Source organism: Mustela nivalis (genome assembly GCF_964662115.1).
Source record: "Mustela nivalis genome assembly, chromosome: 12".
NCBI lineage: Eukaryota > Metazoa > Chordata > Mammalia > Carnivora > Mustelidae > Mustela > Mustela nivalis.
In genome coordinates this window covers 67,277,338-67,304,242 of record NC_139031.1, presented here as the reverse complement: position 1 = coordinate 67,304,242, position 26,905 = coordinate 67,277,338, and the positions used below count along the sequence as shown (strand labels likewise).

Sequence of the window (26,905 nt, the reverse complement as noted above, 5' to 3'; positions counted from 1 at the left end):
AAATTGGCTCCATGTTACTTGGGCTTTCTGTTTCAGGTCAATTTCCTGGCCTCAGCACAGAATAGTAAAGCTCACCTGGAGAGCAGTAGTCTTCCTAAGATGAGACAGAAACAGGAGTTTAGTGCTGCTGAGTTGGCAGAAAGTTACAGGAGAGATGAGGAAATTTTACTTCTGGCAAAAATAGCAAGAGTTTGTATGGGGCTTCTGCTTAGGTCAATGACTGAGAACTAGGATGTCATGCACAGTGAGAAATATCAGGAGGCCAACCAGAAAATGTTTGCAGTCAGACTAAAAGCTGAGCAGAGATGTTGGTGGTCACACATTTCTGGGAGACACTAGAATTCTGTCCCAGCAAGAGTAAAATCCCAGTGGACACCTCAGGAATTCACTTGGAGCCTCAAAAATATCATGCTGGGAAGAAAGGTCATATCCTAGGACACTGAGGACACAAACAAAATATTTAAAAGACCAACCACGAGAGTATTAAGAAAATATACCAGTAATTTGGCTATCTATTTGGCTATCTAATTCAACAATCTCTAAAGGAAGACAACATTATCCTGACTCCCTACCATATGAAATCTACAGTGTTGTGCATACAATAAAATTTATGAGACATGTGAAGAAGCAGAAACTCTGATCTGTAATCAAGAGTAAAAGGCAGTCAATAAAAAGGGACCTCAGAATGACCCAGGTGTTAGACATAGTAGATAAGGACTTTAAAAGATATATTTACAAATATGTCTAAGGACTTAAAGGAAAAATGAATGTAATGAGAATGCAGGTGCAGAATCTCAGGCAAAAAAAAAAAATTTTAAAGAAGGAATTCTAGAGTTAAAATGCACAATATATGAAATTTAAAAAAAAAAACTTAAACTGGGTATGCTTGCTGGCAATTTGGACATAGCAGTAAAAAAGATCAATGACCTTAAAGATCAATAAAAAGTATCTACACTGTTGGGGCGCCTGGGTGGCTCAGTGGGTAAAGCCGCTGCCTTCGGCTCAGGTCATGATCTCAGGGTCCTGGGATCGAGTCCCACATCGGGCTCTCTGCTCAGCAGGGAGCCTGCTTCCTCCTCTCTCTCTCTGCCTGCCTCTCTGCCTACTTGTGATCTCCCTCTGTCAAATAAATAAATAAAATATTTAAAAAAAAAATATCTACACTGTAGAACACAGAGGGAAAAGGTTAAAAGAATTAATGGATTATCTGTGACATACAGGACATACCAAGTATCTTCATAGTCTTGATACTTGATAGCCTTAGAGGAAAAGAATGAAGAGAATGGTATAGAAAAAAAAATTAAAAAAATAATGCAAAAATGTACCCAAGTTTGAGAAATATGTCTGCTTCAAGAAGATCAACAATCTCCAAACAGGATAAATACAAAGAAAATCATTCTTAAGCATATTATAGTCAAATTGCAGAAAATAAACAAGACAAATTTAACAGAGAAAGAATGAAGAGAAGAAGTAGCTTAAAAAAACAAAGCGTGAGACTGACTGGGACTGAATTGCTTGCAAGATTTAGTGCATATATCAGAATTCCAGAAACTGTCAATAGGCTGAATGCACTTCTCTGTCCTTGCTTAGAGATTTAGATCCTCAGTCTCTGGTTTCTCCTCTCTGGAGAGAACCATGGACCTACCAGAAATGAATCACCACACCGTATTTGATCAAGTATGAGTGAACCTGCATGCTAGGCACCTGAGCCCTCCAGGTAATGACACGTGCCCCTGTGCTGGTGGAACTGGAGGGCGAGACAGATCCCCTGCTCATCACCATGAAAGAGCTCAAGGTCTGGAAAATCTCCATCATCATTCGCTGCTACCTGCCAGACAGGAGCTATGAAGACTGGGGGGTAGATGGGCTCATCATCACCAGCTGACGTGAAATCAGCTTTCTGACTGTGCCTCATCCTAGTTTCTGTTTCCATGTTCTTAATACATGTAAATAGTAAACTGTTCAACCTTTTGCCCACCAAAAAGAAAAAAAATTAAGAAAAATGTATAAAATTCCTGACGGTGAATTGGTTTACAAGCTCATGTCCCCCATTATTACTTCTTGTCTTTGTGCAATTGGATACAAATGTGTTACAGGGCTGACAGGGGGGTCTACACATCCCAGCCTGAAAAGCAAGTAATGCTCCACAGCAATATTCCCAAATCACATCATAGAAGATTAATAACTCCAGTCTCTCATCACTGTGCCATGATATACCAAAGAACTCTCTAGGATAGGAATTCAGAAATTCTTTAAAGGGTCAAGTTCATAGTTTTCATCCTTGCTGCTGGGCCTATAAATCAAATAAGGTTCCTTGAGCTTGAAGAATATGCACAAACAGTAAAAATAGGGAGCGAGAGACTTGATGTGGTGCTAATAAAGCTTGCTGCTATAACTGCTGGTCATGGACCATATCTTTGCCAATCAAGTCTTAAGGTAGGGGATGATCTTGCTGCAGTTAATGATGTTTACACTGGTGCAGATTCCTACTAGAATACAGGCATTCTTCAAGTTGTTATCTCATTCAAGAGCACCTCACTTTGCTGACTTGGGATCCAGGGTTTCTGCCTTGTGATCTGCTTCCACAAATGAAGGGCACTTTAATTCAGCCACCTCTACACAGCGCTGGTAAAGCACCAACACCAGTGCTTACAGTACTCCACACAGAACTTTACTGCAACCTGAAGCCAAAGGACCGCAAGATGGGGAGATCATCCAGACAAGCTGAATCTGATCGTAAATCCTTTAAAACATAGAGCTCTAGATGGCCGTGTGAGAAGGATTCAACTTGTCATTGCAGGCTTTGAAGCTGGAGGAATGGGACAAAAAGCCAAGGAGGCCTTGAGAAGCTGTGAAAGGAAAATGAATCTCCACAAAGGAGAACAGTCCTTTGATTGTAGCCTCGATATTAGCCCAATAAGACCCATGTGAGACTCCTGACCTACAAAACTCTAAGATTAATAAGTTTGCATTGTTTTTAACCACTGTATTTATGGTAATTTGTTACAGCAGCAATAGAAAAGTTATGCAATCTCTTCTTTCTTGGCTAATTGCCAGTCTCTGCCACTAGGACCTAGGACCACCTGGTTTTACCCCCTGGATTTATAGCTCAAAATCCTCATTCTTTGAAAGATGAAACTGGTACATTTGGAAACTTTACATATAACCTTTCTTACAGACCCAGTTCAAACCTTGACCCTTCTTCTCTCATGGAAGATCCACTTAGAAGACTGGCTTAAAAACACACCTGAAGTGGTCAGGCTTCAGTAGACTCAATGCAGAATAGTTAGAGAAAGGAGAAGAGACAAAGGAATTAAGAGAGGCTGACACAATGGGAGATGGGGAGGAGGCAAGAGGCAAATGATATCATTAACAGTTTAGAATATCACTTACACAGTCCAGCCCTTCACAGAGCCTAAAGCGTCTAGATAAAAAGTGTGCTCAATCGAAGTTCAGCTCCACGTATAAACGGAGTTTTAGCATAAAGTAAAAAAAATCCTTTAAGCCCCTAAAAGTGATAAATTGCAATCTCTAATATTAAGCTAATTCATGAGTAGTTTGATTCACTTGATTTTCACTAAGCTTTTAAATACGAAATGCATCCACAAAATCAATTTCCCATCTGCATTTCTAGGTAGGAAACGGAAAGAACAGAAGTAGTTTTAACTAGAGGTCATTTATTTAAAAAGGGGCGTGGGTAATAAACTTGGCCATAGAACAGTAATCTGCAAATTTTAAAGGACAATTTTACATGATAACAGAAAATTGTATGTAATCTTTGCCTGATGCTAGAGAACAGCATATTTGTTCAAGTTTGCCACATGCACGTCCTTGTTTTGGAAGTGATTCTTAAATGTATACTTTCCCATCCATATGCAAATAAATGTTAAGTGTCATCAATAGCTTTTTTTTTAATCTAGAGTAGCCACCTTCTTCCTCTCCTCCTCCTCCTCCTCCTCCTCTTCTTCTTCTTCTTTTTTAGTTTACAAACAGGGTCTAAAGATTTACCAAAATCCTGAAAACTAAATGATACTGAATTAATACCTAGAAGCCAAAATAATAATACTTACAGAAAACCCAGGAGTGCTGTTTGTTCAAAAACAAACAAAAACAACCAAAAAACCAAAACAAAACAATTAGGCAAAAAAAACAACAGGCGCGCTGGTTAAAAACAAATGAATTATGTTTTATGTTTTATGTTTTGTAGAGTTTGATTCTTCAAATTCCCAGGATATGGAAGACATGGACAGGGACCCCTTTGGAGTTTTTAGAGAATGTAGTTTCTTCCCACTGTTGGCTGCAGAGAGAACTTGAGATCCCCAAGGCATTTCAACACTGCCAAGAAGAATCTCTGTCCCCCACAAACTAATGAGCCCTCAATAGCAGATGTGATCCTTTGCCTTTCCTGGGAGAAAACAAGGGTGGCCCAGGTGGAGCTGAATATCAGAAAAAAGCACTGTAGATTTTCACTGTTCTAATATAAGTTATCTATCAACTGAGCTTCCTTTTCCACATATTTAACAGAAAAACTATTGTTAAGGTATGAAATGAAAATTTTTAAAACTTGACACAATATTACATAAAGACGGTCTTATAAGAACACATATATATGGGCTTACCTATGGGCATTTGATGTAATATTCCTCCTCCAAGTTTATTTGAAGAAACTCTTGATAAATCAATATAATCCTACAGTTGTATTTTATGTACATACATTACATATAAAATGTTCAGGTATGTTGTATTAATTTTCTTTTTTAAAACCCTTATTCTGTTTGAGTTTAATACCTTCTACTAACAAGACACCTGGAGTTTGGGTTCTACTGATTGGGCAGCAGCTATGCACTAAAACACATATGAGGCAAATTTCCCTACCTTTAGAATAACAGAGGTGTGTAACTCTGTGAAGAAAATGCATTTTCTGACCTAGGAAACCTTTCCCAGACCTTAAAAAAAAAAGAGTGGAATTTTTTTCTATTAGAATTTTCTTCTATTACTAGAATTTTCTTCTATTAGAAAAGTTCTAATATGTTTTTACAATTTTTTAAAAACTTATCATCATTTACATGTGATGACAGACCAATCATATAGAGAGACTCTATTACTCTTTGTTTTAACAGAGACTTGCATTCAGAAGAACGTAGTACTAAGAGAGTTGATCACCAACCTCAAAAGCTTTACACTTTAGATATACAGATACAGTGATATACATACATGCATTATTTTTTTTGAAATGTATTGATTGTATATTTATACAACCAGTTGTACTTCTGATGTAAAGTAGTGTCAGGGGAAAATTACACTGTACAAAGTTAAACAGGCCAGGGAGAGTTTATCCAAGCTATCTATCGCAATAGTGGAGAGAGATCGAACTTTGTTCCACGAAAAAAAAAAAAAAGTGTTGGGAGTTTGCTGAGAACCAGGATGAGCTAGTGGAAAAGTACTAGAGAACATTAGTGGAAGTTTGATCATTTAGATTTGTGGAGCACATTTCCAGCTTTACAAATGTTTTCCTCTGTGATAATGTGTTTGTTAGCCCATTGAAGCTTGGCTCCTACCCCTCACTCCTTAGCCCCACACAGAGACCAGGAGACAGAGGTGCTCCCTCCTTTGATGTTTCCATTTCAAAGACATGGTTCCCTGGTCCTTTAGAAAGACATATCCTGAGTTGTAAAACCAGCAAGAAGCTGGGAGAAAATTTATATTTTAAAGGAGCTGAGAAAGAATGTGTAAGTTTTCTAAAGTAAATGCTATAAGGAAAAGGAGATCATGGTTTTCGTGTAAGGAAGACTAAAGTTTCATCAAGGGAAATTGTAAGGCCATCTTGGTCCAGACCAAGAGAAGGGGGACTCTAACAATGAAGAAGTTACTTTCGAATATTATCTTCAAAAAGGAAAGGCAGTAGCCTCCTGGGAAGGAGGGAAAATGGTGCAAGGCTGAGATGGGGCTCTGCCAAGAGCAAGCTGACAAGTTTCACCCAAAGACTGGTAAATAGAGCCTGGGAGCCAGAGAGGAAAGTCTGAGCTGCAGTGAGTGAGGGGTGAGGATGGCCCTTAGTTACAGGAAACCAGGGGGTGAAGGGTCTTGACACCTGTGATTAAGAGTGCTAATTTGGCTTAAGAGGTAATTGGGCATTGGTACAGGACTCTGAGAGGGGAAATAATGCAATCAAAGAGAGGCCAGAGGAAGACGACTGTGACAGCTGTGAGGGATTTGAGGGGGAAGAGGCTGAGGCGGGAAGACCAATAAGGAGGTCATTATCACGCTGCCTGGATGTTAGATCCTCCATCTCCCCACTCTTTCCCACTCTGTCCCTTTTTCTTTTGTGAAACACTTTTCTTGTCTCTCCTGCTTAATTATCTTTTCACACTCCAGTTCCTATGACCACCTTTTAAAAAATCCAATTGCCCTTCTTGTTTCTTTGAAATCTCTCCACAAGGCACACTTCAGCCAGAAGATTTAAGATGTAATTAAATCATCAGATCCTTAAGGCAGAAGATGTGAAGCAGTAATTAAGATACTTTCCCTTTGCCTGATCATAAGACCCAACCTGGGACAGTTTTTTAATACAACATGCTTAATGTGTTTTGGTCTTTTTGAAATATAAATTCCCGGGCCCCATGGCAAACCCACCAAAACCCTATTGTCCAGGGGTGGGATACATCAATCTGGTTTTTTTTGGTGGTTTGTTTGTTTTGTTTTTTGTTTTGTTTGTTTGTTTGTTTGTTTTACCCCAAGAGAGTGCCCAAATGATGGTTATGATCCGGCAGTTTGGGAAATGTGTTAAGGGATCACGCATAGCTGCTGATGCCATGACAGAGGCTTCGTGGCAGAAGGAAATGTTTAATGAGTTTGACTTTCTGTTTTGGTTCCTGGCGGCAACAGTACATTAGGCAAGTGGTGGCTACCTAATGAAGGTTTTACCTGGAAAACTGGCAGAACACAGTGGAAGTATGTCCCTGATAACTGCTGATTGGCTTGAGAGAATAAATGTAATCAGAGAAGACAAATCTGCAGAGCATGAGAATGGCTCTGTAGGCAGGATCACCACATTGGGGCTAGGCCAGAGACTGAGCATGAGAGTGAGGTCCTGGACACCCAGCTACTGACGTACTTTTTTGAAGCTGAATTTGTGTGTCTCTTTAGCCCTGTGACAGTATAAAAGGACTATTGAAGGTCAAAAGCTGAATGAGGAATTGAATATTACACCATATTGGTACTGCCAGGTTTACTTTTAAAAAAAAAAAAAATTGTGAAGAAGGGCACCTGGGTGGTTCAGTGGGTTAAGCCTCTGCCTTCAGCTCAGGTCATGATCTCAGGGTCCTCGGATCGAGCCCCATATCGGGCTTCCTGCCCAGCAGGGAGCCTGCTTTCCCCCTCTCTCTGTCTACCTCTCTGCCTATTTGTAATCCCTCCCTCTGTCAAATAAATAAATACTTTTTTTTTTAATTGTGAAGATTTTATTTATTTGTTTGTTTGTTTGTTTATTTTACTTACTTATTGAGAGAAAGAGAGACTGCAAGTGGAGGGAAGAGCAGAGGGGACAGGGAGAGTGAATCTTAGGCAGACTCTCTGCTGAGGGAGGAGACTGCTTGACCCTGAGATCATGACCTGAGCCAAAACCAAGAGTTGGACACTCCCATTGAGCTACCCAGGCACCCCAACACCGCCAGGTTTTTATTGCTGTGCCCCAAGTGAATCAACATTGAAAATGCTCCTTTAAAGTTTTGAACAAATGCAAAATGAAAGTATCTCAAAGGAATAAGATTTAACCTGCAGTATTATTTTAATCAGCCCAATTTTCCCCATTAAGGAAGGACATTACTATATCCATCTTGGGCCTTCATGAAAGCAAGTTGAAGGAATCTGAAGAAAAAGTTGAAGGAAGCACTTGGAGTCACACCTAAAACAAGGGGACACTCTGGTGTCATTTTCATTTTTCTGCTAAAGAGCTTACCACCCAGTTTCCCTTGCCTAAGTATACCAGTAGCTGCTGAGCAGAGAGCTAGACAGAAAGGGGCATGCAGTTTGAGTTGGGATTTGAAGGTTGGACGAGAGTAGAACAAGATAGTAACAGCTCTCACCAACATCTATCACTGTCTGACCAGCTCTGGCGGGACACAGTGCTCTGATTGTTCAAAGATCCTATTTGTCAAGGCCACCATTCTCTCTTCCCAGCTGATCCAGATCATGTCCTGAGAAACTCAGTTATTTAATATATTTTCTTTTTTCAAAGTGCTATCTTCTTTTGGTCAGGACCATTACCTAATCTTCAAACAGAAACAAAATAATGAGCAGTCTCTACAGACCTTTCCATGTCAAAAGTTCTTATTCTCTAAGCATATGGGGAATTATATATGCAAGGTTCATGTACAGAGTGACATGCATGATGCTAACAATAGCCCCATCCTGTCCCACAGTGGAGAACGCTTGGGATACTTAATTTGCTTTTCAAATGCAATGGAAAAATTGAAGGCTCCCCCCTCCTTGTATTTTCTTCTAACACAAACAGTACAGAAGAAATGAAATGACAGAGAAGGCAGGATATTGAAGTTCCAATATTACAGTCTAATATAGACATATTCTAGAAAAGATGTTCAGCTTTATTGAAGTTTAAGTCGATATGTTGATTTGATATACTTATGTATTGAGAAATGATTACCAAGTAGCATTAGTTAATACCTCTGTCACCTCACTTAATTATAATTTCTTTTTTGTAGCCAGAATGTTTAAGATCTGGTCTCCTCACAACTTTCAATTATATAATACACCATTGTGAACTGTAACCATCATACATCAGATCCCCAGAACTCACTCATCCTTTTTTTTCAATTTTAGCTTTATCAAGATATTATTGACATACAAAATTGTAAGATATTTAAAGTGCACATTGTGATGACTTGATATACACATACATATATTGTGAAAGATCTCCCCCATGTAGTTATTTAACACATCCATCAACTCCATATTTACCTCTCTCTCTCTCTCTTTTTGATGAAATCATTTAGTTCTACTCTTAGCAAATTTAAATTATACAATACAGTGTTATCAAGTTTTACATCAGTCATCATGTTTTACATTAGATCCTCAGACCTCGTCATCTTATAGCTGAAAGTGTGTACTTCTTCTACTAACCTATCCCTATATTTCCCGTGCCCTTGCCCCTAGGAGCTACCATTTTATTCCTTGTTTCTGTGTGTTGGACATTTTTTTCCTTAATTCCCCATATAAATGATACTCTGCGGTATTTGTCTTTGTCTGGCTTATTTCAATTAACATAATGCCCTTGGGTTTCATTCATGTTGTCACAAATGCAGGGTTTTCTTTTTTAGGGTTGAATAATATTCCATTGCAGATACAAAAGATTTTTAAGGCAATTTGTATATGTGCTGCTGAAGTGAGCACTGGAAAGCAGTTTGAATATTTAATGTAACAGAAAAAGAAATGATAAGGTATTAGTAAAATGGTAATGAGAAGAAAAATATGTATGTCTGTTGCATAATATGCTGGATTTGTTACAATAATAATTTCTGGCCACTTTTAAGAACTCCATGTGTTCTTCCTTTAGTACCTTGATGCTAATTTCTGGTAATTATGGTCTAGAAGATGATGCCTGTTCTCTTATTATTGTGATTAGTAAATATCAAATTAAATTTATTTTAAATGTATTAAATAAATTATTAAAACAAATATGTTAAATCAGTATCTTCCTATTAAAGTAAATACGGTATTTGGTTATGATATTTATGAATAAGGACTATATAGCTTGATTTTGAAACATATGAAAAAAGTCATAAGTAAACTTAAATTGCAAATGACAAGCTTGGAAGAATGTTTTCCAAAGTTAAAATGTCTATATTCTTAGTATCGAATGAGCTAATACAGATTACTAAGAAATATTATTAACATCCTAACTAAAATACAGACATAAGCAGATAATCCTTAGATGAAAACTAATTATGAATAGGTTCAATGGCCAATTCCATTTTATAATAATTTGCAAATTAAAAAATGAAATATAACTACTTGAGAATATTTAAGATTGGCAAAGGTGCAGTGATAAAGGCAAACTGTTTTATGTCTAGCAAAAGTATTAATGGGCATAATTTTTGTGAAAATTTATTTGGTAATAGGCACTGAAGTTTAGAGGTTTGCACTCTAAACTCACAACTAGAATACTGTCCTATGCAGTAAGTGATGTGAAATGATTGACACAGAAGGGTAATTCTCATAGAATTATTTGTAATAATGAAAAATAGAAATAGTCCAATTTTCACAAGAATAATTGTTGTTACAATAAGCTTGTAGAAGATTTAATGAAACAGGGAAATACAGTATATGACATTGTTTAAATAAATAACATATAAAATACATACAGATTATTTGTTATCTTATGATCCTAATGATATATTTTAAATATATTGACCCACAAGATCTGTTACTTCAGGAATATATATTTGGAAGTTCTCACATTTTTAAATATTACAGTGGCATATACTTTCCCTAAATTCAATTTTTATATCACCTAGAACTCATTATTCTGATGCATACATAGTGTGGGGGATGCTTAGACCCATTTCTATCACAGAGTCAGGTCACTGCCAAATTCCCTTGTCCATTTTAGCTAGTTTAAAACTTTAATTTTCAGGGACTCCTGGATGGCTCAGTTGGTTAAGTGACCAACTCTTGATTTTGGCTCAGGTCATGATCTCAGGGTTGGGAGATCAAGCCCCATGTGGGGCTCTGCACTGGGCATGGAGCTTACTTAAGATTCCCTCCCCCCCTCTCCCTCTGCCCATCACACCCCCAAAAAATAAATAATTATAATTTTCATTTTCAGTTGAACAACTATAATGTCTCATACTTTCCACTCTCCCTTCATGTTCTTGGCACTAGATGCTGGTTTTCTTTTCAGAAAAAAAAAAAAGTCAGAGGACTTTTACAAGCAAATGAGATTTTTCTTACTCTATAAAAGCTAAGAGATTGGAAAGAAATAGAATTTCTTCATAAGAAGTAAACTTCAATTCATTCTAGAAAACTTTTAGAAAAATTTTGAATCTCAAATGCGGAACATCAACTAATTGAGAATATTCATTCAAAGGGGCTGAGAGGAACAAATTATTCTGTTGTAATCCTGTTGAAGGAGTACTAAAGATTTTATTATTGATTTATATAGGCTTTAAAATTTTAAACAATTAACATGTTTTGTTTAAGTTATAATGTATTATAATTATGTATATGTTTATATATTATATAATTTATATATTATAAATTTATTATCATAAAGCAACCTTTGTTTCTGGCCCAACAAGACAGTATATTTAGATGAGTGGATAAAAGCAGGAATTCTGGCTCTATTGAGACTGTCTGGGTAATCTTAAATAAGTTATTTATCCTTTCTGTGCTTCAGTTTTCTCATCTGTAAAATGGGGATGATCAGAGCACCTACATCATCGGGTTGTGCTGATTAAATGGGTGAAGTAGGTGAAGGGCACAGAGTAGTTGGCAGCCAAATAGTTAAGTGCTGTGTAAGTGCTCACTGTAAGTATTTTGTTCTAAATGAATATGTTTAGTTATGAAAACTAAATGGCCTGAAATTTAAAAATTAGAACCAGTTTTGGATAATAGCTATTCCTGAGGACTCATTTAAACATTTTATTTATTTATTTGAGAGAGAGAGAGAGAACAGATGCACGCACAGGCTGGGGGGATGGTGCAGAGGGAAAGGGACAAGGAGACACCCTGCTGCGGCGGAAGCCTGACCCAGGGCTTGGGGCTCCATCCCAGGACGCTGGGATCATGACCTGAGCTGAAGTCAGATGCTTCACTGACTGAGCCACGCAGGCACCCCAAGGACTGATTTAAAAAGCATAATGCCACTACTAATTACTTAAATCATTTATTTGGTTTTTACCTTGTGCTAGAGACTATCCTAATCACTTTACATAGATTTATTTAATAATCACAGAAAATGTTATAAGTTGTACATTATTATCCCCATTTATAGAAGGAAACTGGAAAAACACAGTTTTAGAAACTTGCCTAAGGTTATAGAAGACGGAAGTGAAACACCAGAATTCAAAGTCAGGTCTTCCTGCCTCCAGGATTCATGTTCTTAATGATTAATTTTTCTGGCAGGTATAGTAAATTAGCCCTAGCTGTAACTAAAATATTGTTTATTTTATAATTTAGTTTGTAATATTCTTTAAAATTTTGTCTGAGTATTAGTAATTAAAGATCAGTTGATATTGCTTATTATTCCAGCAAAGAGGTCATTTATTATAAGCAATCAGTAATATTAGCCATGCCTATTAAAAATCTACTTGTTTAGGGGTGCCTGGGTGGCTCAGTGGGTTAAAGCCTCTGTCTTCAACTCAGGTCATGATCCCAGGGTCCTGGGATCCAGCCCTGCTTCGGGCTCTCTGTTCAGCAGGGAGTCTGCTTCCCTCTCTCTCTCTGCCTGCCTCTCTGCCTACTTGTGCTCTCTGTCAAATAAATAAATAAAATCTTTTTTAAAAATTAAAAAAAAATAAAAATCTAGTTGTTTGGACAATACAGCATACCATTGTCACTATATTTCTGTGGTGACTTTTACCAATAGGCAATGCTAGGAGGAAATAAACAGCTCCTGATGGCTTACTCTCACAAACTCAACCAATATTACCATGAAAAGATAGAAAAATTCCAATGATATTGTTACAGGCATGAATGCATCATACTGTTTTAGAATCGCTATTCCTTATGTACTAATGTACCATTTTTTCAAAAGAAAAAAAAGCAAATCTGGCACAGTTTTGAATATTCAGGTAGTCTGATCCCACTGGAGTGGGATATCTTAGAAGATTCTTAGAAGGATTCAGAGGAGGAATGTTCTTACTCTGGGAATGGGCATCAAGATTCACTCGCCATTCCCAGATATGTGTGTGCATTAATGGGGCTTCAAAATGCAGGACTAGAGAAGAAAAAGGCTCATGTACTGCTTTAAACTGTTAATGAGCAGTCAGGGAAGAGATACTCACCTTGGAACATCACAACTTCTCTCAAAGATGTGCCCAGTATTCGATGCAAGACATTCTTGGAAAACTCTCCATCGCTAACAAAAGAATAGCAGAAGATGGATGAAGCTTTGAAATTATCTTGTCCCTAATATAAATTATAAACTCTTCATTAAATCATCAGAATATGTTCTAACGAGGAGTGTTCAGCTGAGAGAGGCTGTTCTGCCACTCTCCATGTTGAGACCATTCCAGGGAGAGTAGATTCTATGATTAAGGTGATTAAGGTAATCAGCCAGGCTGATTCAGACACTCAATCCAGCTGCTGCCAGTGGACCTGCTGGTAATCACCAGAAGAGTGCACTTTGGAGGAGAATTTCTCTCTACAAGTGCTCTTGTGTTTGTTCAAGTTGAAACTAAGTTGGAGAAAAAAACCGTGCTTGAAAGTTTTCTAAGCTGTGCAAACTATAACCTTCAATGAAGTGCGTCCCTAACCGGAAGGCCCTGACCACATACCAGGGATTATGCTCCTGGGTTCTGCATCACATTCTCACTCTCTCTCTCTTTTTTAAAGATTTTGTTTACTTATTTATTTATTTGAGAGAGAGAGATATGGAGATAGCGAGAGAGAGCATGAGTGGGGAAGAGAGGGAGAAACAGGCTTCCTGCTAAGCTAGGAGCCCTATGGGGCTCTTGATCCCAGGACGCTGGGATCATGACCTGGGCCAAAGGCAGCAGCTTAACCATCAGAGCCACCCAGGCACCCCTGCCTGCATCACTTTCTCATAAATTGCTCTACACACAGTGAGCCCTGGATAAATTGTGATAAGGGGACTAAAATATCTCCAACTTTCATTAATCAAGATCCCTTAATCTTATGTTTCTTCCATCATATCCACCATCTTGATGGTGTGATTTGAGAGTTGATGAAAGCTACCACTCCTTGATAATTTTTTTTTTCAAGTGCCGTGATATTTGCTAGCCATATTGACAAAGTTCATCTTACCCAAATGTTTTAGTCCCAGTGCCCTTCCCTTCTTCTAACTACACCAATATTCTGACTTGTGGAAATCCTTCCATTTTTTAAATTTTAGAGCTAGGAGAAAACCAAGAGAGAATTTAATTCAACCATCTCCCAAGTGGACCCATTTTCCAGTGTGGCAGCCACTAACCACATGGGGCTATTTAAATCTAAATTGATTAAGTAAACTTTAAAATCAGTTCACCAGTTGCACTAGTCACATTTCAGGTGTCCAATACCAACACGCAGCTAGTGTCTATCATACTGAACAGTAACAATATGGAACATTTCCATCATCACGAATTTCTGTTGGATAGCACTGATATAGACTGAGGAGGGTACTACTAGTGCTACATGATTATAGGTGGTACACAAAGGATTTTTTTTTTAACAGCTATTATTTTGACGTGCGCTCGAAATTATATAACTTATGGGTCAAAGCCATTTTTTCCACAGGTATTATTGCTGAGGATAAAAGCTAAAATGTGCATTTAAGTTGAAAATAAGAGTTGGTTCAAAGAAAAATATAGTGCAAGGCTTACTTAGATATGACAAAATTGTGAAAGTGGTAGGTGAATGAAGGAGACTTGGGAAGGTGTTAGATTTTAAAATAAAAGAAAAAAAGAAAGGGTAGAGCTTCCATTATTAGGCTGGAGCATCTTATGTCCTCCTGACAGAGATTATCAGATAAAGTAACCTACCAGGTCGACAAGATGAGAAGCGAGATGTACAGGGCAGAGGAGTGTACACAGGGAGGGTAGACTGAGGGCCATGGTAGTGCGAGAGGAAGGAGCAGAAAGGTCATGTCTGGGCACATCAGGCACTTGTTGGGGAAAGCACAAACAAGGAAAGAGAGTATGGATTTTCAGTTCAGGCAAAGCCAAGAGCCTCATGAAATCCTTCACTGTTATTTACCAAGTTTTGAGGTTTGATGTGTATAGCAAGTGTCTAATGTGAACAAAGTTCCAAAACTCTCAAAACTATAATCTTCCTCGCTACTTTCACTAGCTGTGAAATTTTATTAGAGAAGATTTGAGTGGAAAGGTAAGAGCAATCACAATAAAAGATTATTTAATCTCCTAAGTAAATTTTCGAATTTACTGATCCTTGAGCTAATCCAATAAAACCTTCTCGTCTTGCCAAGTCACATTCTGGGGAGCTACAGGTGTTGATGGTGCTCCTCCAGTGATCTATCAGACAACCGCAAGCGTTCGTGACACAGCCAGCATGGCAGTACAAGGGGCTGTAACTCACATATTCGAATTCACTTTTCAAATCCAGTGTCCCCTAGGGAGTGTTTAGTACTTTCAGCTAGATTTAAGAAGTCCAAGGAATCCAAGGATCAGACTGACAGTGTATATGCAGAGAGTAGAAGCTGTGTCTTTACAGCAAAAGCAGCAGAGGAGAGATGTCTTCCTAGAGAAGCTGACAGACAAATGTTACCAACAAGATGTCAGCTGGCAGCTGTTGTGGGGATATGAGAGGTAGCCCTGGGAATTCTAGAAACACTTGGATGGATTTTTGGAGGAGAGATTGGAAGGTGTGAGGTACAGTGGTTTTGAAGATGAAAGCAGCTGGCCAGCAAAATCCGATGATAAATGTTAACACAACCTGACTTGTCACCACAGAAATCCACATTCTCAGGTTGATAGAGTTGCACTTGGTCTCAGTCTCGCACAAACCCTGTGAGCATGTTATCCCCTGTGAGGTATCATTGCCATTTCACACTAGAGGATCTTGAGGTTCAGAGGAAATATGTTACTCAGCTTGGTCCATCCTGTGGAACCAAAGGAATTTCAAGCCCATACCCTGAATTTCACTGCTATTTTAAGAAGATGAGTTAGAGCAGGGGTGAGTAAGTTAGCAGGCACAGTAGATAAAGACTTTGGGTCACTGGGCCTGGGAGGCAATCAGATTGCATTTTACTAAGGATTGGTTCTGCTTCCTGTATGTAAGCACACAGGTGTCCCCTTAGGTCCAATGATGGGTATGAAAAAACAAAAACCGAAAGAATTACAAAAGCCTAATACCTATCTCTCCTCTTCCAGGAAATCTTTATCACAAAAGATGGACATATAACTATGTCCCACTAAACTATGTCCCACTAAACTTATAACTATAGGCCCATTAAAGATGGCCTATTTTAATATAAAAGAACCTATTCTAAAGGGACATCATCAGGGGGAAAAAAAAAAGTCATTATGTAGTATGATCAAAATGTTTCCCAAAGCTTCAATTCATATTTGTCTAGAAATATCTCTGAACTTGATTATTATTGGGTCTAACATTCACATCAGAAAGAAAGAAACTATTCCTCTTATGAGTTTACTTTCTCTTTGGGGGGGGGGAGGCTTTTCTTTTCTTTTCTTTTTGGCTGCCTAGCATCCATTCCCCACCTCTGACATTCCCAGGTCTCAGATTTCTTTAGAGGAATTAACTACACCTTTCTTTTATGGGCAGAATAGCAAATCCAAGTGCCTGCCTTCCTGCTATGAAAACCAAAGAGACTCCTCCTACCAAAACTCCGTCTCGTCACCATACCAGTGTCCCATGCCACCAAGGAGTGGGCATATGACCCACGGTATGCCAAATGAACTTTGCTAGGATTTTGAATCTTGACTTGAGTTGTCCAAAGATGGAAGAAATAGAGTCCACTCTCCCCAGCTGCAGTGCTCGGGATGGTCAAGCAATTCCAATCACTGAGACTTTTCAAAACTGCCCCCTTTTCAGTAAATTCTGTTTTTCTCTTAAAAAATAGTTATTTGAAACTGTTTTGGTTGAATTATGTCCCTTCAAAACTCATATGTTGAAGTTGTAAAACCAGGACCTCAGAATATGACCTTACTTGGAAATGGGATCATTGTAGATGTCATTAGTTAAGACGAGGTCAGGGGCACCTGGGTGGTTCAGTCAGTTATGTGTCTCCCTTTGGCTCAGCTCATGATTCCAGGGTCCTGGGATGGAACCCAAAGTCTGGCTTCCTGCTCAGTGGGGAGCCTGCTTCTCCCACTCCCTCCCACTCCTGTTCTCAAATAAATAAATAAGATCTTTATTTTAAAAAAAGAAGAAGAGGTCAGACCAGAGTAGGGTATGCTCCGAATGCAGTATGACTAGGTATCTTAATAAATAAAGAAAATCGGACGCAGACACATATGCAGAAAACATGCCATGTGAAGATGAAGGCAGAGGTCAGGGTGAAGTTTCTGCGGGCCAAAGAAATCTAGGATATTGATCTTGATCTCAGACTTCCAGCTTCCAGAACTGAGACAAGAAGTTTCTGCTGTTTAAGTCACCCAGTTTGTGGTGCTTTATCACAGCAGCCCTAGCCAGCTAATAGAGTAACCAAAACACCTAACCTGACTTTTCTTTTTTAAACATGAATGTTTCTGAAGAGTTTAAGGGAACACATTCATATTAAGTTATTGGTTAGGAAAGACCTGGGTGGCCCGAGGAGAGGAGTCGTTAAACTGGGGAAATCTACATAGGAAGATAATAGGCTGAGCTCTAAATTTAGATATGAATATTTTATAAAATGCTTATTTTCCCTGTAGTCACAGTCTAAAATTTTGAGGAGAACAAGCAGATGATTTTGCAGTTGGCAGATAAAGAAAAGGCTGGAAATAAACAATAATGCAACTTGAACAGTTTGAGTTTAGAAAAGGTATACGATGCACGACTGTGAGGGTAAGTTTCTCTATTACAAAAATTAAGTGTTTTGCTTTAGCTTGTTGTCTAAAAAATGACGGATTATATTTATTATTCTCTCTTGATATAATGTTAGCATCTGCTCTGAGTCAGATGTTAATAGGGTGTGGGCAGAAGGCCCAGGTTTGATCTGATCAAGGTAACTGACTTTTTCTCTCCAGTGTCTGAGGATTAAATGGTCCCTAATTAACTCTTTTTTTTCTTTTCTTTTTTTTTTTTCAGTAAATATCTATAGAGTATATACTCTGGGACAGGATAGGCGGGTGAATAAGACCAGTAGGTTTTCAACTCCACCTTGGAGGGAGCAACAAATGACACAGGAATGAATGGTCTGGTGTAAATTGTGGGGAAGTAACATTTCATCTGACAAGTGAAGGTCAAGTGAGATTTAGCAGACTCAAAGCAGGGTACATTGTCTGATGGAGGACTGTCCCTGGCAGAGTAGAAGTTACTGTGAAAGCCTAGAAGTAGACGAGAATACTTGGGCAATATGGAGACAGTGAAAGAAGTTCACCATGGTCAAGAAATGAGACTGGGGAGACCAGGAAAGCTAAATTAAGGAGTGGGAATTATCCTAATGGTAACATGAGGCACCATCGAAGAATTTTAATCTGGGAAGTGACTTGATTAGATTTTCCTTCCTTAAGAAATCATTCTAGTCACTGTTTGGAGAATGACACATAGACCTAACCTAGATGAGTAGAAACTGATTAGAAATCTGTTGTCATGGTGAGCAAGACAGAGATTAAACTAGGATAGTGGTCATGGAAGAGAAGAGGGTGTCATGTCTGGGAGAGGAAAAATGCCATGTCGCCTGACTGGGGAAGTTGCATTTTATACCAGTTTGGCCAAAACTGCCATTCTGGCTTGTTGCCTTTGGGTTCTGTGAGAATGTATGGTAGTTCTAATGTGCCTCACTATTAAAGATCAGTGAACCACCATGGTAGATTTTCCCATGAGACTTGGAGGGGGACTCTGTGATTTCTGGCAGATGCCCAATAGACTGGCCATGACCCAGTCCTTTCATCACTTCTAGTACAGCAGGTCTGGCAAGCCGATAGCCCTCATCTCATCTACTTTTTCCAGACAACTCTTAGAACCAGGAAATGTTGAATTAAGGAAAACTAGGATATGTGTCTCAGCCCCGGGCTTCCTTTCACCTGGCAGTTCTGTAACTTCTCTCCCGAATTGCCTTTTCCTTTTTTCCAACAGTACAGGGGCAGGCAGCAGGTCTACTGGCTAAGCAGAAGTCCAGCTGGGAAATAAAATGTACATGCCGTGCAGCCATCTTCAGAAACACTGAGTTTCCTAAAAGGGAACTCTTTCTCTCCACCCAGAAGTCCTTTTCTGTTGACTGGGGGAATGGGGCAGTTGTATTTAAGAGGCTTATTTTCTGCAAAAAATTGTTTGGTCCCAGCAACGGTTGGTTCCTTGCATTCAGAATTCTGGGTACCTGGTACTTTTCCTGCACAGATTTGGGACTTGCTACAACTCAGAGCAAAAATTAAAATTCTGCTCAACCTCTTGTTATAATAACTCAGATATTTTATTATAAAATTCCTTGAGGTCCTGAATATGGGAATATAAAATTGTAGAAGGACACTTTAAAAATGGCAGGATGGGTTAGATACCTACCTTCTGAAAGCATCTGATTGGGCTGTGTTGTCTTAAGTATTGAAATGCTTATATTTTAGTATATGTGCTGCCGAAGCGAGCACTGAAATGCTTATATTTTAAATGTGGCTACTCACTTAGTAGGCAGTGACTATTATAAGTACTTTAATTAATTAATTAAAATTTTATTTAATGCAATTTAGTTAACATAAGGTATATTGTTAGTTTCAGGGGTAGAATTTAGTGATTCATCAGTTGCGTATAACAGTGTTCATTACATCACGTGCCCTTCTTGATGCCCATCACCCACCTACCCCATTCCACCACCCACCTCCCCTCCAGCAACTCTCAGTTTCTTCTCTATAGTTTAGAGTTTCTTATGGTTTCCCTTCCTCTCTGCTTTTATCTTACTTTATTTTTCCTTCCCTTCCCCTATCTTCATCTGTTTTGTTTCTTAAATTCCACATATGAGTGAAATGATACGGTATTTGCCTTTCTCTGACTGAGTGATTTTGCTTAGCATAATTAACCCAATACCCTCTAGTTCCATAAGTACTTTATTTACATATAGAATATATTTTATATTATATTTATGTGTCTGTATATATACATACAGACACACATGTGTGTGGGGGTGTGTGTGTATGTGTATAATGTATATATGGGGTTGACAAAGAGGCATAATTAATTGAAAGAAAGGCATTTAGGATATAATTAGTCAAAAAGAAAATTGACTTGTGTGGCTCTCCAGTCCAAATCAACAATCTCATTTTTTTTTAAATTAAGAGTTGATTTATAAACCAGCCTTTCAAAAAGATGTATTTTAGGGTGATTGTTGAATCCACTGAACTTGAAGTTCCAAAACTTTCCACAAGTCAAAGGTTAGGTATCTCACACAAATGGGCACTGAGTTCTCAATATAATTAAGGCTGCTGCTAATGGCTGTATTTCTGAGGTCACCAGGCTTGCGTGGCTGATTAGATTCCACTTCTAAGAACAGTTACTAAACACATTCTCAATGACAGCAATTGCTTTAAACTCCTTAAAGCCTTCAAAATAGAGAAAGTTTAATTTAGAACTCTTAGTTAAAATAATCAGCAATTAAGACTTCAGGAAATTATGTTTAAATCATTCCTGTAGCAGCCTCGAAAACTTCCACACCAATTCAGAAGTTCCTGTACGATAAAAGAATAGATGGTTCATTGTTAAAACTTTTGAACTTCCTTTTTCTCCACCTTTTTATTAAATCTAACGCAACCTGGCAACTTGGACGTAACTCTAACTGAGCACTAAGCTCTGGGTAGGTATAGTTCCAGGTAAAGAGGCCCACCCACTGGGACGTCTTCCTTGGCAATTTGATGAATAATGGCTTCTCTTCAGCTTCGTCCTAAAATAGGAAGCCACCCCTATCACAAATCCAAAGATTTCAAAACATGCTTCCTCATTACACACAACAATCAACTTGGGTTTTTTAAATTGCTGTGTGCATTGATCAGCTAGTATTAGTTCAGCAAAAAGGGAACAAAAGCTCACAAACACCCTACACAGTTTTACAAGACACATTGTAGGGGGGAAAGTGACTTAGAAGGATCAACAATATCCTACGGCCTTGGGAGATGCATTTCTGAGGAGGTGGACCTCTAATACCTGGAGAAAGGGGTCTCATTCCTGGGATGGGAGGACATGCCTACTGGCGTCCTTCAAGCAGGGAAAAGCCCAGTTGGTGGGCCCGTGAGTGATCTCATACCAGGTGGAGGAGCCATAATGCCTGGAGGTGGTGTTACCCAACCCACAGGAGTGAGTGGGGTACCTCCTAATAGTGGGTGCTGAGTTGTAGCAGCTGCTACAGTGGCTTTTCCCTCTGGAGTCATTACCTGTTGGGATGGCTCCCCAACTCCTTGGACAAGACCTGCTAATCCAGCAGGAACTTGGGGAGTTGGACAGCCAGCTGGCACTCCTCCGCCAACCCCAGGGCCTCCTGCAGCTCCAACCAGTGGTACCTGAGCAATGCCAGTATCTTTGTGGGGGTGGTCTTGTAAACTCCCCCTGTCTCTGAGAAGCAGTTCTTTCAGCAACTGGAATTTCAAAGGTGATTCTGGGAGCTGCCCTTGTGAGCTTATGGCAATTCTCAGTCTTCAGTTCTGCTCCACCCTCCCTGTCCAGTCTTTCCCCTATTCAGGGTCCATTATTTCCAAGTTACGGGTGCCCTATACATCCTTCTGAAGGAAGAAGGATCCCTCCAAAGGCAGTGATTTCAACACACTAGCCCAATCCTGGCTTACCTTTTCATCAAAACTACATGCCCTGTGTCCCAAAATCTTTCAGGAAGCCAGAAAGTTGACATGCTTATTTCAACATGTATTTCTACAAAGTCATAATGAGCAGCAATGGCCTGTCTTTCTCAGAAAACATTCGCTGTCATCGTGCAGCCTTCACTTCATAAATCTAAAACAGGGACACTCTGGCAAAGACAGAGGAGGAGATCTTGTGACACAGAGAAGCCCTTTGGCTCTTCCTCAGTTTACCACTTAGTTTTATAACTGGCTGCATGCACATATTTCATAAAATTATACAACCTTAGAGGTGAAAAGGATTAGTCAACACTTTCGCTTCAAAGATAAAGAAGCTAAAACACAGAAAAGTTAAGAAAACAGTCCTACAGTCCCTGAACAGCGAGAGAAGCCGGCACTCCTGGCTCCAGTTCTGACACTTGTCTCCTCATCTCTTAGACTCTGTTGATGAGCTTTCCAGAAAAACACATGTGCACAGCTAATTCTATCTGTGATTTCCAATGGGATGAGGGGAGTTGGGTTGGAGAGAGCATATATAAGTGTTTCCAAAAGGCATGTTCAGATTTAAGAACCATAATTAATATCAGACTATACTTCCAAATTAGGAAAAGGAAATTGCTATTGCTTCAATAACAAGAATTAGGAGAAATAACTTGTAACAAGATACTGGCAGGGAACAATTCCATCCTATCCATGTCAGTGATTCTCAGAGACTGATGATGGTGGGCAAGGGGCACATCAAACCCTCCACAGGAAGAATGAGGCATCTAGCTTTATCTGAAAAATAGAAATTAGTTTGACTATCTATCTTTTGAAAGCTGTGATTCCAATTATGAAATGTTTCAAATACAAAAATACAGAAAAAGCATAATTTCACATGTCTCCCCACTATTCAAAACATATTGTTCTGTCACATTTGTTTAATAGGTCTCTTTATTGTTTAACTATTTAAAAGAAGTGATAGGTACAGGCACAGATAAAAATCTACCAGCAGTATGTCTTCCTTCCCCTCTCGTTGAGCGACAGGCACCCTGATGAAGTGTGCATGTATTTTTACCTTTTAAGTTGTTCTCTTTTAACACATATGCATAGATGCATAAATAATGCATATTATTGTTTGATGTATTTTTAAGGTTTATTTAAATGATACTACTAGTGCCTACATCTTTTTACAACTTTTTCTTTTTCATTACATATACTACTCAGGAGGGTTTTGTTTTGTTTTGTTTTGTTTGGTGATATTGACATCTGTAGAGCTAGGTAATTCATTTGACCTGCTGTGTAGTAGTTCCTGTGTAAGTAAACCCAACTTACCTGTCCAGTCCCCTGCTAAGGGACAGTTTTATTATTTTTACTTTTTCACTGTTGTAAACAGTGTTGCAGTGAATATCTTGACATACAACCTGTTGTGTACATGTGTGAGAGTTTTTCTAAGATGTATAAGTAGAGATAGATTTTTAGGATGCATGAGTGTCCATGCATACTAATTAATGAAACATTGTTTTCCAAAGTGGTTGTGCCAATTTATCCTACCGCTAAAATTACCTGAGTCTTGTTTCCCCACATCCTTACCAACATTTGGTAATATCAGACTTATCCTTCTTACCTCTTGAGGATGAAATGGTTTCTCACATTATTTTAATTTGTATTCTCTATATAACAATGAAGTTGAGTATATTTTCATATATGTATGAAATACCCCAGTTTCCCCTTCTGTGAACTGCTTTTTAATCTCCTGTATCTATTTTCTAAAAGTTATTTTTCTTTTCCTTATTGATTTATAGAAGACTTTATGTATTCTGAATACCATTCCTCTTGTACTTATATAGATAGAAAATATCTTTTTTAGAGTGGGTTTTTTTGTTTTATCTTTTTTTTTGCTCTATTTATAGTATATTTTGTCATACACAGTTTTTTAATGAAGTCAAATTTATCATCATTTTCTTTTATTTTGCTATTTTGGGGGGGTTGTTTAAGTAATATCTCTCACTTGAAGTCATATAATACTGTCCTGTATTCGTCACATTTTTAAATGTTATATAAAATGATATTTGCACTTGTTCAATCCATCTGCAGTTTGTTTTGTGTATGGTGTTAAGTAGGAGTCTGCCATTCTTTCCTCTGTGAATTAGCCTGAAGTCACAGCACCAGTTAGTGCGCAGTCCAGCTTTCCCTCATGCATTTGTAAGGCCACTCCACTTCACACAAAGTTCTTACATAGAGATGGTTCTGTCTTTAGGTACTCTGTTCTCTTCTGTTGATCTCTTTGTCTCTCCCCATGTCAATAATACTGCCTTATTCAATATGATGATATCAAAGCTGACTTCTGAAGGGTTGTGTCTCTGCTTTTTATTCTCCTTCTCCTCCCCCTGAGTCTTATTCTTCATCTCTTTCTATAACATTATTTTAGTCCATCCTTAGTGTTTTTTACTTTTGTATGACATTTAGGTCATTTTATAAAGTCCTGTGAAATTAAATTTACTTTATAAATTAATTAGAAACTTGTAATCCTTTTTATATTAAGTCTTTCAATCTTTGTAGATTTTTTTTTCCTCCGTGTATTTAACTCTTCTTTTAGGTCCTTCAGTAGAATGTTGTGATTGTCTTGATAAAGATATTGCACTTCTTTTGTTATATTTACCTTTATGTATATTTGCTACATTTTATGGAGGATATGAAGATACACTGCTGATTTTGTACATTGGTCTTGCATCTAGAAATCCAGCTGAGCCATTTTTGGTACTAATAGTTAATAGATTTTTCTACCTTTTTTATGAGACAGTCATATCATTGGTGATGTCTTATTTTTTTCTTTCTTATTTGTTCACAGTTTAAAAGTTTTAATTAATTAATTTTTCTTACTGCACTGCTTAAAATCTCCAGTTTAATATTAAAATGAAGTGGTGATTTTACAAGGGATTTAAATGGAGCTCCTAATGTTTCTCCATTGAATATCATTTTGTTGTAAGTTTTTTGTTGATATTTTGTATCAGATTAAGGAATTTTCTTCCTATTCTGATTTTACTGTAAATGTGTGGATTGCTCTTTTTTTTTTTCTTTAACCCTGAATGGGTATTGAATTTTGTCAAATAATTCAATCTGTTGAGATAATTATGCCTTTCATCTTCAGTTTCTTTATATAATGAATAAAATTAGTAGATTTGTTTATTTAAACCATCTTGGTATTTCCAAAATGAATCCTACTTGTTCATGCTACATATTTTAATACATTGTTTGATTTGTTTTATGAATATTTTATTTATGATTTTACACCATTGTCATAAATGATATTAAGCTAATAGTATTCCTTTGAGATACTGCAGTTCTGACAAGTTGGGGTTTCAAATGTTTACTGGACTCATGAAATGAGTGGTAAAGTATTTTCTTCTTTCTACTCTGAAAGAGTTTGCTTAAAAAGTAATTACATATCTTTCTTAAATATGTAGAACTTGGCTGTAAAACCCTCTCTTTAATTTACTTTATTTGAATTTATTTGTAACTACTGATTCAATTTCTTTAACAATTATAAAACTATTCATCTTGTGTGTAGTAATTTTGGTAAATTTGGTAATTTTTCTAGAATTTTTTTTTACTAAAGCTTTCAAATTCATCTCTGTATAGTTTCTGAATACATACATACACACAGATACACACGTTCAGTCTGCAATTAAACTTTATATTCCAAATAGGATTTATCTGCACCCACACTATTTCGTTATTATTGTTGTTCAAAATCTTCTATTTTTGGTTCTTTACCACTGTTCATCTTTATTGACAATATTGTGGGGTTTTTTTTTTCTGTTTTATTCATTTCATTATTCTTTAACGTTCTAGTCATTTTTTGGACAAATTGTATATAAACTCCTAGGCTTGGAGTTTCCCAGAGTATTGCAAAATCATATCTAAGCTCCAGTGAAGCAAAAGCAAGGGATTGTGATTTCCAGGGGATATGTCTTCATTTTTACTCAGCCTCTACATTTTCTTTTTCTCTTTCCATGCTGCCTCGGTAGGTCTTATTAAGGCTGTCTTTTCATTTCTCCAAGAGACTTGACTTTAAGCAGTACTCTCAGTGTTACCTTCCCTTCCTTGTCTGGACCCAAGACCTCCTCTTCTGATTCCATCTAGGTGTTAGAACCTAACCATCAGGATTTCCAGGGCCCCATATACCTCTCCCCGAGCAGGATTAGCCTCCCTCAGTTGCCGTTCAGCTTTCTAGTTCTTTCTTCAGTTGTAACTCATGGGGAGAATTCCATTTCTGTTTTGGGGGTTCAGATAGCCAATAATTTTGTTGTCATTGTTATTTTATATCTTCCCATTTGCCAGATGTTTATAGCATGAGGGTATGTCTGTTATCCTAGTTGACTAGCTTGTTGAAACAGAAAGTTTTCAATTTATGTTTTAAGACACATAAATTCAATATTTAGAGAATTCACACTTCTGTTTTTCTGCTATACCATTTATAGAACATGCAACAATGATGCAAGATACTTCATTTTGATTGTTGTACTTTGTTTTTAGAAGAACTATTTTATAGGTGAAAGAACTGAGGACTAGGGTTATTAAATCATTTCACCCAAGTTCACACAGTTATTTAGCACCAGAGGATGCAACTCACATCTGTTTGACCTCAAAAGAGATATAGCTGATTCTCAAACCACTGGGGTTTTCTCCCATCTTAAGCTGCCTTTTTTTTTGGCGGGGGGAGGCTCTTCTATTGTTAAGCATCATTCCTTTCTTATATACATCTACTAGTTTCAGGGATTTCAGTAAAAATCTGAGGGGCAGGAAAAATTCTCTATGACTTTCATTTTAAAGTGCTCCTTAGACACTCTCTTTATCCCCTAAAAAATTAATAACAATGTTTGAATACTAATAATTTATAATTATTAATATTATAATTTAAGGAGAGAATTAAGGAAAGAGAAGCATGGATTTCAACAACATCCGTTGGATTCTTTTTGAAGGTGAATTCCAAACATGCAAATTTGTTTCAAACCTTCCCTGAGGATTGAGTGCAAAGCAGCTGGCTGGTACTTTTAAGCCGCTCACAGTTCGGCACAGTGGCTCCTAATGCTGGCAGAGCTCCTGTGTCACCAGGATCTGCAGAGCGTGGCAAGCCAAATGAAAGAGGAAGTTTGCAATTAATTAAAAATAAATGAAAACAAAAATCTTCCCCCAGTGGCTTGCTTCTCATCTTGGTTGTAATCCACAATCAACATGTGGAGGCCACGTGGGGCATTTACCAAATGGAAAAGGTATAGGACTGTGTCGAAGAA

At 37.9% G+C, this 26,905-nt stretch overlaps 1 pseudogene across 1 annotated transcript; it reads right to left on the bottom strand.

Annotated features, from left to right (window-relative positions):
* Nucleotides 1–20,939: 20,939 nt before the first annotated feature.
* On the bottom strand, nt 20,940–25,750 carry LOC309844994 (small nuclear ribonucleoprotein-associated protein B' pseudogene; annotated as a pseudogene). Its single transcript has 2 exons — nt 25,706–25,750; nt 20,940–21,413 (listed from the first exon to the last, which is right to left on the bottom strand). The product of its transcript is annotated as a small nuclear ribonucleoprotein-associated protein B' pseudogene (transcript).
* Between the last annotated feature and the right edge of the window lie 1,155 nt (nt 25,751–26,905).